We start from the raw sequence: 14,691 nt of genomic DNA on the forward strand, positions 1-14,691 counted from the left end.
ATTCATCATATCAAACCTTCAGTCTGTTTACATATATCTGTCTGTTTACATATAGTTGTGTTTTCCACCTTATATGGACCGAGATTATTATCCCCTTGAAACTTACTCATGCGTAATTTACTGACAGAATAAGACAACAGTATGACAATACATCCTTTACATAGCACTTCTTCCTTACTAGCACTATATTCTAATGTCATTTTTATAATTAGACACATAAGATGGTAAGAGAGCAGTTATACACTAAGTAACTTGGTCAGAGTATACATGCCCAGCTTATGGTTTTAAAGTCCTACATATATAATATTACTTATATGGTCAGGATAAAGCGTATAGTTTACCGCGAATGCCTTCAATTCGCCAGGCTGTCATGGTCAAAGTTTCTTGATGCTCAAACACTTCGCAAGTCCATGGAATAGGGCAGGTTTCAGAATTTCGCTAGTCCCTGAGCTTCCCAGTCTGCAGAGTTCTCAAGGCCCAGAGCACGGCCGACAATTTCATCCTTCCCGTCTTACATCCCAGAGTAATCCTGCATTCTCTTTGAACCGGGTGGGAGGCTGACTCGACTGCAGCATGATTTATAAAGGGCTTGGTATATAATTTATGCCCCTCCTCAGCTCTGTGAATAGATGATGCTTCCTGCATTACTTTTGTACTGACATTCGTTCACCTGGCATAGTCAAATATTGAGTCAAATCTGTCTTCTTGGTTAACATTAAAATTCTCAATCCCTGGGGAAAGCTCATGATATTTCTGTCGGATAACAGTACAATACGTGGAATGCCTCACCTGTTAATTATTTAAGACCTAGTCAGTGATATTTCTGTATGAACACCAAATTTATTCATACACCTGCAAGCACAGAATCCCTCACATATTCCATATTTCATTACATCATTTTACTGGTTATTGACATAACAAGGAAGGCTGAAAATTGCCTTGAAAGCGGAAGATAGGATAATGGAGAAGAATTTTTTTTTTTTTTTCTACTATTCGAAAAATATATAACAGACAAATGTCACTCTTTAGTACTGTAACTGGATTCGAAATCGCCGTAAGGTAGTGTTAGGAATGTCTGCTTGGGGTTTCATGTAGTCGGGACTTATCTTGGAAAGATCATATTACATCTCTTGTAAAATCTGCTTCCAAGAGATTAGGTGTGCTAAGCCGACTCCGTTCCTTCTTTACCCCTGCACAACTGTTGACTCTATACAAGGGTTTTATCCACCCCTGTGTGGAGTACAACTCTCATGTGTGGGGAGGCTCCCCACATACAGGTCTTCTCAATAGGGTGGAGTCAAAGGCTTTTCGTCTCATCAACCCTCCTCCTCTTACTGACTCCCTTCAACCTCTGTCTCTTCGTCGCACTGTTGCATCTTTATCTGTTTTCTATCGATACTTCAATGGTCACTGCTCCTCTGAACTGTCTGCATGCATTCCTCCACCTCTACAACGGGCGTGTATCACCCGTCTAGCAGCAAACTCTCATCCCTTTTCTGTCCAACTCTCTAATGCAAGAGTTAATCGTTACTCCCAGTCCTTCATTTATGCAACAGGTCAACTCTGGAACTGTCTCCCACTGTCTGTATTTCCTGCTTCCTATGATCTCCAGTCTTTCAAACGCAGTGTGTCCAGGCATCTTGAAATGAACGGATCTTAAATATGGCTCTCTCTTGTATTTTGTTTTTCTCTTGGAAGGAACAGTTATTGCGGGCTCGCGGCCTTCGGTTCCTTCTTCCTTGCATTAAAAAAAAAACAGGTTATAGGTCGTCCACATTAACTATGCGTACAGTTTCGTTATTTTGTAAGATATTTACCTTTAATTAACGTTAGAATATCCCGTTCTACGGTTGTACATCCTGTCCATGGTATTTGTTGTCATTACTTCCATACGTTTTTTGTTAATCCCTTATTAAAATTCATCATTCAATATGGAGAAATGGCAATTTTGTTCCAAGTTAAAACGGACAGAACGAAGTGCATTGTATGTATGGCGCGAGGGCGAAGAGTGAGTGGCACAGCACAGGGCTGCCCCAATTCACACTCTTTCCTCGCCACCCTTTCCTCCATCATTATTTTTATCTAAAGTTGCCACGGTATAGCTGAAAATGGTTATGTAGTGCAGAAAAATACGAAAACAGTAAAATAACCCGCAAAATGGTGAGAAACGTGGTAGTTAAAATGGAGAGAGAGAGAGAGAGAGAGAGAGAGAGAGAGAGAGAGGTTTCCACTGAGGCACTTCTCGGATCTCCAGTTCTAGATGGCTGGGGAAGGGAGATGTCTGATTTGAAGTCCATGCTGTGTACTGCACGAGGAAGCTGAAGATAGCAATACTAGAACTGAACCCTTGTCACAATAGTATAGGAGTTCATGGGTGTTGTTCTAACCCCGCTGATGTGAGATGTCTCCCTTGAATTGAATATGCTTCGGGTGGTGCCAATTATATAATAAATTCGATATCGGCTTATTGAAAAGGATGAATTTTTTGTAAGAATTCCGGCGTCGAATAAATGATGAAGTAAATCTTGAGAGTAAAGATAATTCTGCTAGCAAGAGTGAAGGCCAGCGCTTGGAGCAGGGAGGGTGCTGAAGATAAAGCATGAACAGAAGCTCGCGCCTTTTGTGATCTGCCATCACCAGACTGCTGTCGCCAGGAATATAATTGTCGTCAATGAAGGCATAGTAATTGTAATGCAGTACGTTTCTGTGTGTGTGTCAGTTTGTCACGAATGTTAACAATAAATATATCTGATGAATGCCTGATTCGATGTGGATCAGATTCGACACATGAAGTGCACTGCGTGTGGGTCTGAGAAGAAGTGATTCGACTTTGATCGAGATCAGTCATTGGTCAAGGTCACAGATCAAGGACAAACATCGAGCGCTGCATCACTATGCTTCTGAGCGTATGTGATTTATATTGCAAGTGTTCTTTCTTGATCCTGGATATAAGCTGAAGCCCTTCTATTAGTTTGTTTCACCTGAGTCTCTATTCACTCCACTTTATAATAGGTTCATTTTCATTGAATGGAGGAGTCTCTATACTTCTTAAAATATTAATTCAAAATGTATACCGCGATAAATGTTATCAGTGTGGACTTAATGCAAAAGAGTTTTGCACCACAGTCAGTGGCTGTTGCAAAATGCCCGGTGATTTCAACTCACACTGGTGGATCTGCTTTCTTGATGATGCCACACATTGTTTGTTTGTGACATCTCCAAGTCATTATCGCTCACATAAACACATCTGTTGTACATTATAAGAGATTAATCTTCATTTTGAGCTACATCCAACATTTAGTATAGCAGTGTACTTCTCACAAGCATTTTTTTATACTGTGTACTGTATAGCAAGCTGCATAAAAGAGGACATATAGCCTTGTGTGTGTGTGTGTGTGTGTGTGTGTGTGTGTGTGTGTGTGTGTGTGTGCATTCTTACCTAATTGTATCTTTACAGGAATGAGTCAAGCTCTTACTGTCCCGTGTCTTAAACCATATTTATCGTACATATCCTTAAATGTGAATTGTTTTGGCACACACTATTTCATTCGGTAGTGCATTCCACTGATCAATTGCTCTATTTGGGAAACCAAATTTCCTTACGTCTTTATCACCTCTCTTTGTATGCAGTTTTTTGCAGTGTCCTCTTGCTGATGCTTCCCCATACGTTAAGTAATCATTTATGTTTATTCTCTCCTTCCCTGATATGCATTTATATAGCATAATCATGTCACCTCTTTCCCTTCTCTCCTGTAGTGTTGGTAGATTCAGTTTATTTAGTCTTTCGTAGCTTAGATCCCTTAACCTTGGTACCCATCTTGCAGCGGCCCTTTGAACTTTTTCAATTTTGTCTATGTGCTTTTCGAGATGAGGACCCCAGACTACTGATCCATACTCCAGGGTTGGTCTAATGAATGATGTTATTATCTTTCTTAGCATGTCTTCATTTATGTTTGTGAACGCTATTCTCATATTGGCAAGCAGTGTATACATGTTCCGTACCTTCTCACTGATGTGGTCAGCAGGAGATAGTCTGTTATTATAATCTCACCTAGGTCCTTCTCTCTTTCTGATGTGTGTATGGTTTTATTTCCTAATGTATAATCCCAATCAGGTCTTTTTCCACTTTTACCAAACTTGATTACATGACACTTGTCCACACTGAATTCCATTTGCCATGTATTACTCCATTCATGAAGTTTATTTAATTCTTCTTGTACCTCTTTACAAGAGTCTGTGTTAGTAATTCTCCTTTGTATTTTTGCGTCATCTGCAAAAATGTTTAGATAGCTTTCATTTCCAGTGTTACTTTCTATATCTTTTATACACACTAAAAACATGATTGGTGCCAGGACTGAACCCTGGGTACTCCACTAGTCACTTCTTTCCATGATGAGTAATTTCCCCTCAGTTCTGTTCTCATTTCTCTTCTTATGAGAAAATCTTGCATCCAACAATACAGTTTGCCTCGAATTCCTCCTTGATGGTACAGTTTCCATAAAAGTCTTTGGTGTGGTAGTGTCAAATGCTTTCTTGAAATCTAAATGGATACTGTCCACCCATCCTTCTCTTTCCTGTAATGTGTCTGTTACTCTGTCATAACAGCTCAACAGATTAGTAACATATGATTTTCCTTTTCTGAAACCAAACTGTCTTTCTGTTATGATACTGTGTTCTCGTAGGTGATTTACTCAAGCTTTTCTTATAAGCTTTTCTAATACCTTGCATACAATACTGGTTAGTGAAACTGGTCGGTAGTTAAGTAGATTTTGTCTATTCCCTTTCTTGAATAAGGGAACAATGTTTGCTTTCTTCCAAATATCAGGTAGTTTACCTTGTCTCAAGGATTTCTTGAAAATTAAAAATAATGGTTTACTTAACTCCTTTGCACATTCACGTAGCACCCAACATGAAATTTCATCAGGTCCATTTGCTTTTCCTTTGTCTAATTTACTTAACTCTTCCTGTACTTCTTTTTCTGATGTTTGTATATCTGGTAGTATGTGTGGGCATGCATGTTCCACATAATCCCTCTCAAATATTTTTTCCTCTGTAAAAACTGATTGGAAATTCTTGTTTAATGCTTCACAAATATCCTTCTCTTGTGTATAGGTGATTCCATCGTCCGTAATGGATTGTATTTTATCTTTTACTTTGGTTTTGCTTGTGATGTAGCTGTAAAATAGCTTTGGTTGATCAGTACTTTCATTTATGATATCCTCCTCAAACTGTTTTTGGGCTTCCCTCCTTATTCTTGTATAATCGTTTCTTGCCTGTTTGTAATTATTATATGCCCTTTCACTATTATGTCTTCTGTATCTATTCCACAACACATCTCTTTTTTCTTTTGATTTTCTACATTCTGTACTGAACCATTTCTTTATTTTCTTTTCTGCTTCTTTGTGCTGTGGGATGTACTTCTGGACTCCTATTTCATAAAGTTCACAGAATTTTTCATATATAGCTTGTAAATCTTGTCCTCTAAGGTCCTTTTCCCAAGCAGTTTCTAAGAAGTATTTCTTTAGGTCATGATACTTTCCCTTTTTATAGTTTAGGCTCCTTTTGTAACTTTCATTTTTGTTAACTATGTCATATGCAATCCTGAAATTGCAATTTAGTACTGCATGGTCTCTTTTGCCGAATGGAGGGTGATATTTTAAATTGTCAATATCGTTTTCTTGCCTAGTAAATATGAGATCTAGCATTGAGGGCACATTGAGTCGTCTTCTTCTGGTGCTTTCCCTTACATGTTGCATTAGGAAAAACTCTTGCACAAGATCCAGGAGCTTTTGGTCCCAACAGCTTTCTTGGCTTATTATATCTAGTGTATTCCAATTTATATTTGTATTAAAATCTGCAGTTAAGTATAATTCTTTTCGATTTCACTTCCATTTTATGTAGTAATGCTCTTAAACTCTGATTTGTACTCTCCGCCAGGTCCTCATATTCGTCTCTTTCCCATGTGTTTGATCTGCGTGGCATGTACAAATTGGCTACAATTACTTTCCCTTCAGATGTATTTATCTCTACTGCAATCAGTTCTACTTGTGAGGGTATATCTAATTCTATTTCTTTGACTTTTAGATTTTTCTTAGTTAATATTATAATTCCTCCTCCTTTTTTTAAGTTCCTATCTCTTCTCCATATATTATATTCCTCTAAGTTTAGGATGTTATTTGATATCCTTGGTGTTAATTTTGTTTCAGTTAGGCATATTATAAAGTGGTTCATTTTCTCTGACATAATCATTCATCTCTTAATAATTTAGATACCATTCCATCCACATTTGAGTACATCAACTTAATCATCTTGTTTATATACTTGTCATGATTTGGTTCTACTACTTTCCTCCTTTTTGTTCCCTCCTGTTTATGTACCACTTTCGCACCTGCAATCCAATTACTTTGTAAAAAATGTATTCTTCTCCTCCTCTGATCTTCCCTCATTTTTTGTTTTTGCTTCCTCCCTCTTCTCTTTCAGTAATTCCAGTTCCTCTTGCGTTAGGCATCTTTTTATCCATATATTTTTGAACTCCTCTTTATCCATAAGATTCTTTGCATTTTTTCGTTTCTCCTCCACGGTGTTTACACTCTGGAAGGTTACCTTTAGGAGTCTTGACTTGCTTTTCTCGTATTTCCCTAAGCTTTTGTGTTCCTCTATGTCTTTACTACAGATTTCCTCTGATTCTTCTTTCAATATGCCCATTACATTTGACATCTCCTTTTTGTCTCTTGAGATCTTGTTTTTTACTTCTTCCACTTCTATACCAGTGATTACTATAGATTTATTAATATCTACTGAATCTCTGGGTAACTTAGGATTGTTTTGGATTATTCTTTTCACTTCCTTTTTAATGCTTTTTTCTTTCACCATTGTTCCAAGTCTTTCTTTACTTTCACCATTTCAGCTTAAGTGGTTTCCACATCATTTTTGAAGCTTTGCACAGCTTCAATCACCTGTGTTATCTTCTCCTCAATGTCACTGCTCTGGTCTATGAGACTGCTTACTTGCCTAATTGTCTCTGTATCATTTTTGAACTCTTCCATAATACTCTCGTGGTTGACTAGTGTACTTGCCATTTCACTAATTTTCCTCCTAAGTGTACCCAGTTCATCTATGGTTGTGTCTTTCTTGTTGACTTCCTTTTCTAATTTTTCTATTTCTTCCTTTTGCAAGTGCATCTGTTTCTTAATTTCATCAATCTCATTTTGAAAAGCCATCTCTAACCTGTGTACTCGTTCAACCAGTTTATTGTGAGTCTCGATTTCAACCAGTTCTTGGTAGAAATCATCATCCTGCTTTTTACCTTTATCCCTTTTCTTTTCCAAATTTGCATTAATAAAATATGTGTCATTCTGGAGTATACTAAAGTGTGTGGTCATTTTGGAGTACTAAAAGCGCATATAGTACTGACATTCCCTGGGGCACATCGTAGACTAAACAACGATCAGCTGATTGTGCGCATTCGTGCGCTGCTTTGTTTACTTTTCTGTTTGACCAATTCTTACTTAAAACTTCTTCTTTTTTTATATTAGAACACCATTTAGTCTAACCTTGTACAGAACGTGACTCATATAAAGATAATTATTTAGGTAGTGTGTGTGTGTGTGTGTGTGTGTGTGTGTGTGTGTGTGTGTGTGTGTGTGCTGTTAATAAATTCCCATCTGTGTTATAATTTATTTCAAAAGCCTCCCCGTCTCCGTTATAATCAGCGCTACGTCTGGCGCCAAACTTTTTCAACCTTTTCCAGCTCACCATATAGTTATTGTTTTTTAAATTATCACCATAAACATGGTTATTTATTCCGCTAACATTAGGTAACTGTATTTAGCTGATAGTGTTCATAACAGCCGGAGAATGATAATGCTGTAGCTAACCATTAACTCACCATCCGGACAATAACATTTACTCCGAGCTAATGTGGCCCATAGGAGGCTTTGTGTTTCTCTAGGCTCGGCAAGTTTTCCACATCATCATCATCATCATCATCATTATCATCATCATCATCATCATCATCTCGAGACATGTTATCCAGTAATACAGAAACGAAACAATAAATGCTAATTTTCCAGTTCTTCAGTCACAATAAAGGATTTCTTTCTTTCCCGCATCAAATCAGAGTAAAAGTTTGGGTGCATTTTGCTAATTTCGGCACACTACATTCTAGTCATGTTTGTACTGTGTCACCCTCAGCTGAATTAAAACGTCTGGTGTTACATGGGATACAATAACAGAGTTACCCTAACCAAGAGAGAGCTAAAGACACTTATGACACTGAGGTCATTACACGGAGCTTGATGGCGGCAAAGCTATTTATTATTTTGTGAATCACCGTGATGGTTAATTTTCAAGCGGGTTTATGCTGATGGCCACAAATGAGTGCAATTAGTCCAATCCGTCCACTTGCGCGTCTCTCCTCCTACGGAAAAAAACAGCTCATTCGCCCATCCATTTGTCCAAATGACTACAGCACAACCTGCAGCCACACACGTGCTCTAAAATTTCAGTTCACTTGCCTTCTTCCCAAATGATTATATAAAGGATTCACCATGGCACGCTTACCTGTCTTGTGTACATCACTTTGACATGCCAGACAAATCTACATAAAACAAGAGATGTATTTTAGACTAGGCTAAAATAACCAAATTTCTCGGTGTCACGTCATGTTGAACCACCGCCACCACCACCACTGCCAACAAAAACAACAAAAACAACTACAATAACAACACCAACAAAATTGCGCTTTAACACGTGACCTGAATTCTGGTATTCATTTTGCCTTGTTATATGTAAAGTCAGTGTCAGGAACGAGGCATTGCCGTCATGCATTGTTAACAATCTTTTTTTTTTTTTTTTGGGGGGGGGAGAGTGAAAGACTGACGAGGAGAGTGTGAGTGAGGTGGAGGGGGGAGAGGGAGGGGGAGGTCAAGGATGAGATGGAAGGATGGAGTAGAGAGGTATATGAGAGAGGGAGGTGTGAGCTGCGAGCAGGGTCAGTGAAATGGCATTGGACAGGGCGACATGGAGGCGATTTGTTTGTGGCCACCCTACGGGATTAAGGCGTGTAGCAACAGATAGATAGATTTTTATCACTGAACATTTTGTCACTGCCCGCTGTAATTCGCAGGTGTTTTATCAGCTGCTTTCTTCTTTCTTGCTGTCTCTTATCATTCATATCCTTTTTACTGCCGCCAACCAAGTAATGTTTTGACTCAGTTTGTCTGACGATCTGTCTGTTGATCTGCCTGCCAGCAATAGTATGGAAAAACTGTTGGCTAGGATGAGACCAAATCTGAAATGGCTGAACATCCCAAGAGTAACAAGTGATTAAATTTCTGAGCGTAAAGGTCAAAGGTCAAGACCAAAAAGGGACTTTGCGTTGGTGCACTGAGAGCACTTGGTGCGCACGAAGGCAGGTACACACACACACACACACACACACACACACACACACACACACATATATATATATATATATATATATATATATATATATATATATATATATATATATATATATATATATATATATATATATATATATATATACACTCGTGCTCATACTCTGTCATTTTACATCCCGGTATTTTCAACTCTGCAAATGAACCAAGAAAGCTATATAAATTTCCCAGGTTTCCTCCTCCCTTGCCGTGCGGGGAGATTCGGTGCCTGTCGGGTGCCTGGGTGCCCGTCTGTTCCTCCTGCATGATACGACAGACTGTAATGAAACTTAACATCGAGAGAGATTTGGGAATCCAGAATGTCAGTCCAAAATTAGAGTTGCACGCCTTGGGCACGCCCTACTCCCACTTGCCCTCTTACTTTATCATGCAAACACATGGCTCATACTCACTCATTCACTCATTCTTATTTTATCTCGCAGACCTCTCAGTCATTCTCCCTGCCGCTCACTTTATTTCTCAGACCTCTCAATCATTCTTGCTGCCGCTCACTTTTACACGGCCCTCCCTCACTGTCCTCTCAATCATCATCACAATCCCTTACTAACTTGCAAATTTGAGTCGTGCCAGCACATCCATTTACAACAGTTTCATTCACTCCCACAAATTCATTCACACTCACTCACTCGTACTATCATTTAACATCTTACTCAGTGCCTTGCAGTGTCTCACTTTTTTTTTTTTTTTTTCACTCGCTTACCCCCTTGTTCTCTCACACAGACTTTCTCATTCTTGACAGTCCTACTCTTTCACGTATAGTTACTCTCACATGCACATTCTCATACTTCTTCCCAATTCTTTTACGCTCACTCACCCTACATATTTTATATGATTTCGTTACTCTAATTCATAGAAAAGAATCCCTCCCCTCTCTTTCAGTCTGTCATAGCTTCTCAGACACTCTCCTTATCTTTGTCTCATTGTTTGAATTTGTCACTCTTGCTCATTTCCGCAGCTACTCACTCCCACACTCACTACCATTTACTTTTCACTCGTTCACTCACTTACTCGTATTAACTTACTAATTATCGCCTTTTTCACTCCTTTACCCTAACTCCTACTCACTTTTTCACTCCTACTGATAATCTCATACTCAATAGAGCACACACACACACACACACACACACACACACACACACACACACACACACACACACACACACACACACACACACACACACACACACACACACACACACACACACACACACACACACACACACACACACACACACACACACACACACACACACACACACACACACACACACACACTTTCTCTCTCTCTCTCTCTCTCTCTCTCTCTCTCTGAGGACCCATTAGACACTGTTTCACTCTTGGTCTCAGTCACTCACATCCCTGCTTATTCTCATACTTTCTCATACATTCATTCATTTTCATTAGGACTCATTCATCCTGCACACAAATTTACTCTCCAACCCACGCATCCACTTTTTCGCACTCACTGACTCACTCATTTACTCTCTTACACGCTACCCTTGTTTCTCAAAATACCCCAAGACTCCCATTCTCTACACACACTGATTTCTTGATATTTTTTCTGTCAACTCTTGAAAATACAGTACCTAATACATGTCTTCGTTGCTGGCAGGTGGTGGCGACCATCATCCTCTCACTTGATGTATTGCTGCCTACTTCTTCCATCACCTTTTTATTTTTATTTTCTGTGCTTGCCTGCCCTCCTCTTTTCATATATTTCCCATCCTCCCTGTCGCCTCTCATCACCTTACTTTCCACTTCAGGAAGCTCTACACTATGTGACACCCTTTTTGGTGTCATTTAACCCAGAAAGCCATTTACTACACCAGGTGGTAACCATATAAACAAATGGCGCGGTGAGGTGAAGCCTACTTTGGTTATCCTGTTGAATAGGTAGATAAAAGCGAATGTGGCGTCCATCGGAGAACCAAACCTCCATATTCTTCCCCGTGCCATGCCGGGCCGGGGCTCTGTCAGCCGCAAAGAAACATAGGTTCACTGCATGGAACGGCCCTGCATGGACGGCTGCTGACTGGTTAATGGGATTGCGTGGCCAGACAAACATGAGTCATTCAGCACCACTGTCTGAGTCCTTCTTCATTTCTGCAACATTCGCGGCCTTTCCTCTAACTTTCTCTCTGTCGAACACCACCTCTCCTCTAAACAACACCTTTTCTTTTTTAACCAAGACTCAGCTGTCTGAGGCAACTGACAACAAACCCTTTTGTGTATCCTCCTACTTTCTCTATACTTATTTCAAAGCCAAAGGTGGCTGTTGTGTATATGTACGCAAAGACTTATGTAACTTACTCATGCGGTAACACTTATCTTGCTCTCGTGTTCCTGAACTTGATTCTTCTGAATTCTCTACTCTCTGGCTTTGGCTCTCCTGTCATTCTCTGGCTAAATATATCTGTGCTGTTTACTTATCCCCTAATTCTACTGGCTATCAAAACTTCTTCGACTATCTTCTATGATGAATCACATTCTCTCCATTTCTCCATTCTCTGAAATCTCCATTCTAGGAAATTCCAATCTTCACCACCACGTTTGGCTCTCCTCTCCTTTCGCTGATCCACCTGGTGAACAGTTCTACATCATTTCTATCCTTAATGACCTAGAGCAGCTTGACAGCACCCTACCCGTATCCCTGACCTCCTTGGAGAGAGCTCCAACATACTTGACCTCCTCCTTACAACTAATCCTTCTGCTTACGCTGTTAATCTATTCTCTCTGTTGGGCTCCTCTGATCACAATCTTATTACCTTAACCTGTCCTATGGCTCCAGTATGGCCTGTGGACCCTCCAAAGAAACGTCGTCTGTGGCACTTTGGAGCTGTGAATTGGGAGGCCCTCAGGCAGTACTTCTTTAATTTTCCCTGGAATAATTATTGCTTCATTGGTCGGGCGCCACCTGAGTGTGCCATGCACATTACTGTGGTTATTCTCTCTGGCATGGAAACATAGTGTCCTTTCTCATGTCCTTTGACTAATGTAAGAAAGCCTTGGCTTAATCACCCTTGTTCTAATGCTGTCCGCAACAAGGAGAGGGCCTATAAAAGGTACTGGAGCCAACCAACCCCTGAATCAAATCTTTTTTAAACTGCTGGCCGAAATCGTGCTAAGTATGTTCTTCGCTCTGGTTAAAATAATTTCATCCGTACTAAATACTCTCAACTCTCCAACTCGAATTCTTCCTGCTTATTCTGGCACCCTGCCAAAAACCTTTCTATCAATTTTACCTCATCATCCTTCCATCCTTTTTTCTACTGTGATGTCTCTGTACCTTTTTCTACTGATAAACCAGATCCCTTTCCTTATATTTTCTCCTCCAATTCCACCTTTGACAATTCTGGTGCTGTTCCTCCATCACTTCCCGCCTCTGACTTCTTCATGGCTGACATTTAAATTTCTACAGCTGATGAATTTTCTGCTATCACTGGCCTCAATACTAACAAGGCATATGGGCCTGATGGAGTCCCTCCTGTTGTCCTCAAGAACTGTGCTTCTGTGCTTACACCCTGCCTAGGTAAACTCTTTTGCCTTTGTCTTTCAACTTGTACCTTTCCTTCTTGCTGGAAGTTTGCTCTCATTCAGCCAGCCCCAAAGAACAGTGACCATTTCCAATGCTCTAACTAGTGTGTAGTTGCTTTAACATCCTGTGTCTCAAAAGTTTTCTAGTCAATTCTTAAGAGAAAACTTTTAAAGCATCCTACCTATCACAACCTTCTTTCTGATCGTCAGTATTGGTTCCGTCAGGGACGCCCCACTGACGATCTTTTTACCTACCTTTCAGACTCCTGGTCATCCTCCTTTTGGGACTTTGACGAAAGCTTTCCCATTGCACTTGACATCTCAAAGGGTTTTGATTAAGTCAGGCATAAATCTTTACTATCCAAACTGCCCTCTAACAGTTTCTATCCTTCTGTCTGTGCCTTCCTCTGCAGCTTCCTTTCTGGTCGTTCTATAGCTGCTGTTGTAGACGGCCATCTTTCTCCTAGATCTATCAACAGTGGTGTTTTTCAGAGCTCTGTCCTATCACCAACTCTCTTCCTTTCATTCATCAGTGGTCTTCTACTCTGTTCATCTAACCCCATCCACTCGTACACTGATGATTCCACCCTTCATCTTTCCATTCGGTTCCCGCAACACCGATCTCAGCAGTTACTTCAACAAACAAGGGATGAGGCTATGGCACACCTAATGTCGGACTTGCTTCGTATCTCTGACTGGGGTAAAAATAATCTTGTTTTTATTGCATCAAAGACTCATTTTTTACATCTATCAACCCGCCAAAAACTTCCACAGGAGTACCCATTAATGTTTAATAATATCCAGTTCAATCCTACATCATTCTTGAACATGCTTGGGGTTTCATTCACTCGGGATTTATCTTGGAAAGATCATATTACATCTCTTGTAAAATCTGCTTCCAAGAGATTTGGTGTGCTAAGCTGACTCCGTACCTTCTTTACCCCAGCACAGTTGTTGACATTATACACGGGTTTTATTCGCCCCTGTGTAGAGTACAACTCTCACATGTGGGGAAGCTCCCCACATTCAGCTCTTCTCAAATGGGTGGAGTCAAAGGATTTTCGTTTCATTAACTCTCCTTCTCTCACTGGCTCCCATCAACCTCTGTCTCTTCGCCGCACTGTTGCCTCTTTATCTCTATTCTCTCACTACTTCAATGGTCACTGCTCCTCTGAAGTATTTGCTTGCATCCCGCCACCTCTATGATGGGTGCATAGCACCCATCTAGCAACAAAGTCTCATCCCTTTTCTGTCCAACTCTCTAATGCAAGAGTTAACCGTTATTCCCAGTCCTTCCTGTATGCAACAGGTCAACTCTGGAACTGTCTCCCTCTGTCTGTATTTCCTACTCCCTATGATCTCCAATCTTTCAAACGCAGTGTGTCCAGGCATCTTGAAATGAATGGATCTTGAATTTGGCTCTCTTTTGTATCATTTTTGTTTTTTTTCTTGAATGGAACTGTTTTGCTGGCTCTTAGTCTTTGGTTCCTTCTTGCTGACAAAGAAAAAAAACTGCAACAACATGTTTTCGTAAATATGTATGTATGGTATATATGTATCTATGTAACTGCTACTTTAACTCTATACTTGAAAGCACACGGTATGTTCATATATAAACACAAACTCGCCTCTCAGGAGAGGGCAACAATCTCTGGTGGGGATACCCAGACAATGTAAGAAGAAACCATGGTGTTGG

Source organism: Coenobita brevimanus, chromosome 70 (assembly GCF_032717465.1).
Source record: "Coenobita brevimanus isolate Jiangsu-jjx chromosome 70, ASM3271746v2, whole genome shotgun sequence".
NCBI lineage: Eukaryota > Metazoa > Arthropoda > Malacostraca > Decapoda > Coenobitidae > Coenobita > Coenobita brevimanus.